Source organism: Microtus oregoni, unplaced genomic scaffold (genome assembly GCF_018167655.1).
Source record: "Microtus oregoni isolate MIOR12 unplaced genomic scaffold, Mior012 000059F_ref0000304, whole genome shotgun sequence".
Classification (NCBI taxonomy): Eukaryota; Metazoa; Chordata; class Mammalia; order Rodentia; family Cricetidae; genus Microtus; species Microtus oregoni.
The window spans coordinates 6,665,439-6,671,116 of NW_024543835.1; the positions used below are offsets into that span (position 1 = coordinate 6,665,439).

General features: G+C 38.8%; 1 pseudogene; it reads left to right on the forward strand.

Annotated features, from left to right (window-relative positions):
• The first annotated feature begins 4,557 nt into the window (after positions 1 to 4,557).
• On the forward strand, positions 4,558 to 5,038 carry LOC121439055 (annotated as a pseudogene).
• Positions 5,039 to 5,678: the final 640 nt, after the last annotated feature.

Here is a 5,678-nt window from a genome sequence, read left to right on the forward strand (position 1 = left end):
GACATAGGAACCCAAAGAAGCAACTGACCTGAGTTCATGGGAACATATGAACACTGGATCAACAATTAGGAATCCTGCTTACAACTAAGGCCCTCTGCATGTGTATGACAGTTGTGTAGCTTGGTCTTTTTGTAAGGCTCTTAGCAGTGAGATCAGGTCCTGTCCCTGACACTTAGCTGACTTTTGGGAACCTGTTCTCGATGCTGGATTACCTTATCCAGCATTGACACAGGCTTGGTGGGGACACCTTTGTCCTACCTCATCTTGATGTGCCATGCTTTATTCAAGCTCATTGAAAGTCTGCCCTTTTCTGAATGGAGACTGAGGAGGATGGATCGGGGCAACGGAAAATGGGAGTGGGTGAGGGTCATTGGAGGGAAGGAGGGAGGAGAATCTGAGCTCAGTATGTAAAAGCAATGAAAACATATTAAATTATATATATGACCTTATGTGACCACAAAAGCTTGCTTCATAATCTAATAAAATATAATTTTAATTGGAAACATATCTTTAAAAGAAAGTGTATGGAGATTCTTCCCTGAAAAAGGGATTTGACACTTTTCAACAAAACCATGCTTGCCCTTCAAAAAGAAAAAAAATGAAAATAATAACCTGATAAATAATTCAAAATAATCATTTTAAATGAAGTCAATAAGGTCCTTAGTGTCTGTGCTGCTGGGGTTATACGTAGAGCCTAGGCAGTTTGGATGCTCACCTTACAAGAACTGGATGGAGGTGGGAGTTCCTTGGTCTTTCCACAGGGCAGGGAACCCTGATTGCTCTTCAGGCTGAGGAGGGAGGGGGGGCTTGATTGGGGGAGGGGGAGGGAAATGGGAGGCGGTGTTGGGGAAGAGACAGAAATCTTTAATAAATAAATAAATTAAAAATAAATAAATAAATAAATAAAGTCAACAAAATCGGATAAAACAAAGATAAATAGAAAAATCTGATCAACACACAATACATGCAATAAATGTTTAATACGAAAATAAGAACTATCAAAAATAACAACAACTTCTGGGGTTTAAGAAAGCAATCACAAACTGAAAAATTCAGCAGAGAGCTTCAACTACAAATTTAATCATGCAGAAGAAAGGATAATTGAATTTGACTACAGGTCATATGAACTTAGCTATTTAAAGAAACAAAAAGGAAATAGAAAAAAGAAGGAAGAATGCCTATGAGACTTATCACTTCCAATTCAAAAAATATGTGCCTGTCATAGGAATTAAAGGAGAAAATAGAGGGGAAAATGCCCGTTTAAACAGATAATGGCTCAGTTTTTCTAATATTAGGTAGTATATGAATATCCAGACTGACAAAGCTCAAAGATCACTTTAAAAACTCATCACTTAAAACCCTGAGATATATTGTATCATGAATTCCAAAATGTTGCATTTCTTTTTTTTTTTTAAAAAAAAGAGGAGAAATGAGTGATGACATACAAAGGAACCTTCATGAGATTTCAGTAGATTTCCCATTGGAAAATGTACAGAACAGGAAGATAAAATGAAATCCCTAAAACAATGAAAAGTATTGTCAATTTACTAAATGTATCTTATAAGAAATTATTAAGGGGGCTGTTCAAGTTCAAATGAAAAGACAATAATGATGTGCAAATATAGAAACTTATAAGTCTCTTTGATTATGGTAAATATGTGCACAAACTAACATTATTTTCATAGCTAAATGATGGTCCATAAATTGCTTTAAATATGTCATACAAGTTAAACACAAAATATACTCAAAATAATTAGAACTATAGTCTTACACACTACATAAAACGTTTAAGCTGTGATATCAGTAAGTTGGTTGGTTAGAGGTCCCTACCGTGTTTCCACCTGCAAAGCGAAGAAGACAACAGAAGAAATCCTGTTTCACTAAAATGTTTGAAGACGAACACCACGGTAAATGGAAATGCAGAAGAAATATTGCAGAGCAACAGAGAAACAGATGGCAATATTATAAGGAGGAGAGTTAAGCATGCCACATCTGTAGTTCCATATGTTTCTCTTTTTTTTCCTTTGAAAAGCATTTATTATTTTTAATGATGTGAGGGAGTAAGTGAACAGAAGTGCAGGCACCCTCAGAGGTCAGGAGAGGTTATCAGATCCAAACTCCAGTCTTCTGAAAAAGCTGTATCCTAACTGAGCCATTTGTCTCCAGCTGCAATAGTCACTTTTCTTATAATCAACTACAAGTTAACAGAGACCGCATAAAAGATAAAGAGAAGTAAGAGGTTCTAAGTAAGTCTCACTATCACGAGACAAACTGGATAGATTGGCTGCTTGGAGGATCCTGCAGTTCTTGTGGACACTGATTCTAATGTGGGGGACAGGGAGGCTCATAAAACTACAGTCTTTAATAAATCACTACAAAAGCCGGGTTGCTGATCCATCAAGGCCGTAGGACAAGGACTAAGGAGTCTTATTCTCCTGTCAGCTCCAAGCAAGAATTGAAGCAGTGTTCATAAGCACAAAAATCACAAATATCTGTATCAAGTTACAGTTACGTTTTTCAGGAGTCAAAGATTAGGGACTTGCTTTGTGTGTTCCATTATTGTCAACTGACATAGAAAGCTTACACGATCAGATTCATTTGTCCACAACTGAGGTTTCTATTGATGTCTGGTGGCCCGTGTTGCCACCAAAGGCCACATGGATATCCATGGTCTAGGCCAGAATCTGTGACCATGTTGGTTTCAGAGGACTGTACTACCACTGGGGCAATAGCAATTTGAGTGGTCAGCACTGTTACCTGGGGCCATGGTGTCATTGTGACCAGGATTGCTGCCGAGGGACTTGTCTGGGTCTATGGCCCTACTGCAGCCACCCCTTACTGTAGGGTCTATGTTGATTTCTGTGGTTCCTGATATCGTCAAAAGCCAAGCTGATGCCTTGGGACTGGGTCATCACCTGGGGCCATGTTGGTGTCTTGGGGCCATGTCAATTTGAGGGACCTGGGCTGCCACCTAGGACCATAGATTCTGAGCCCAGTCTGCTGCCTAGGACTATTTTTTGTGTCCATGTACCTACCACATCCATAGTCTGTATTATTGTTCATGGCCCATGTTGCCACCAGAGGCCACACAGATGCCATGGGTCAGGGTTGAAACCTGTGACAATTGACAGGGTTGAAAAAAAATTCTATGACAGGCTACTAATCACTCAGTTGAAAACTAGGCCATAGTACCAGCTTCTTGAAGCTGAACAGGCAGTTCCTGAGGAAGCTATGAACAAAGGACAACAAATCACCAATGCCCCTGACAATAAAGATGAGGAGAATTGCATGTACTAAGCCTGAATCAGCCCTTTTCAGTATCTCAAGGCAATGAAAAAATAAGGACAGACCCTGGGACTTGTCCAAACTTTCCCAAAGATGGAAAAACTACAGCCTTAGCCAGACCCGGCCAGCACTAGCCATTTAAAAATATACTAACCGAACTTGCCTAAGCTATTTCTAGACAGAATGGCCTAACTGTCTTTAGAATTCCTCTAGCTGTGTATCAAAGGAGTTTGTGAGCTTATTTGAGATTGCCATTTTGCTTTTGTGTCAGATGAGTGGCCCTGGCATGCTGAAACTTTCTTCCCTCAAAAATTAAACACTCTTGCTTATTGCATACCTGTCTGATGGTTTTTTTGTGGGACTTCTCATGGACTGGAGCAACAGAGTTGGTATTTGTGGGCTGTATTGTCACCGAGACCATGCCCATTTGAGTGGCTAGCACTGTCATCTGGGGCCACAGTGTCCTCCAGGCCAAGGGCACTGCAAGCACATGTTGCTCATGCACACATGCAGAGAAGACACTCTCATACATTAAGTTTGCAAATCTGCCCCAAAATGTAAATCTTTCTAAAATATGTCAAACAATTGACATATCTAGTAAAAATATCATGATAGATCAAATCCAACAGCAGAAATAATTTCTAAGCTTATAGACAGCTCTTTTAAAAAACACTACAGTCAGAAAAATGAAGAAAAGCAAACATGCAAACATAATGGCACCAAGGAAATGTTCATAATGTGAATATTCCAAAATTAGAAAAGAGAAAATTTACAAAGCATAAAGTATCTCTGTTAAATGATGGCTATGATCATCTATGCCTGCAACCCGAACTTTTGACAAGAGGTTCAACACCATTCTTAGCTACATAGCAAGTTAAAGATAAGCTCTATGAGACCTTGCATTAGAAAAGAAGTAGGGAGAAGAGAAAAATATATTTGATCAATAAAATTCCCTCTGAGAAAATTCATCATTAAAAGAGTAATCTGAATTCTAAGGACAGCAGTTGATGTGCCAAGTCACATATTCAAGACCTCTTAATAAACTCACTACAAACTTCTCCATAATAACTATGTGGACTAAAAGATGATAGAGTAATATTCTCAATATCTGAAAACAACAACAAAAAAGCTTGCCAACCAACAATTCTACACCAAGGCTAATTAAAAAAAAAATTAAGGGAAATAAATTCCCTTTAAAACAAGTAAAAAGAGGGAAATAAATAAATAATAAATAACCAACCATCTTAATAAGGTTTTCTGGCAGCCACCACAATGTTGGTGCATAAGAAGAACTAGATTACCATCTATGAACTCCTTTTTAAGGAAGGAGTGATGGTTGTTAAGATAGATGTCCATCTGCCCAAATATCCCAAGCTGGCAGACAAGAATGTACCTAGCCTTCACATAGTGAAGGCCTTGCTGTCTCTGAAGGATTATGGTTATGTGAGATATCAATTTTCCTAGAGACACTAGTATTGATAACTTACGAATGAGGATATCCAACATCTTTAAGATTACCTCCACCTACCTGTGTAGATCATGCACAATAGCAGTGCTGAAACTGAGAGGCCTTAGTTCAAAGTTCCAGAGGGTAAGTGACCTGCAAGATTCAGGGCAGGAAGACGGAGATACCTACAGAAGAAATGCTGTGCACACTGCTGCTTATAAGAAAATTGATGCTGGCACTGGCTCAGCAACTGAATTCCAGTTTAGAGGTGGCTTTGGTCCTGGACGTGGTCAGTCATCTCAGTGAGTTGGACATTGTGTTTTATTGAAGAGACTCTTAAGAAAAACATAAATAAAACCAATATTTGGTATTAGAGACTAGCCAATGGAGCCAATAAGATGGATCAGAGAAAAGGGGTGCTCGATTCAAAGCTTGATAATCTGAATTTGATTGCTGACACCCTCATGATAAGTGATGCTCTTACTACCCTGGAGCTATGTCACATGTACTCCCCCACTGAACACACACACACACACACACACACACACACACACACACACACTTTGCAAAGGAAAGAGAAGATCACAACTACCACTTTGCTAAAGTCTAAATCCATTAGTAGAATAGATACATGAGAGTGAAACAGAATCAACAGTACAAAAAAATTCCACCAAATTAAAAATAGGGACAACAAAGCAGAAAAATGAAGCAAACATACAAAACAACTAGAAAAATATCCAGATAGGGTTAGAGGTAGCATGGTACTTGTGAGCACTATTGTTGCTCTTGCAGGGGACTTGATTTCTGTTCTCAGAACTCATATATTGATTAAAACCACATCTAAGTCCAGTTCCAGAGGATCTTATGACTCCTTCTAAACTCCTCATGCACCAGTTGTACATATGGTGTGCATACACAAGTGCCAGTAAAAACACTCATATGCATA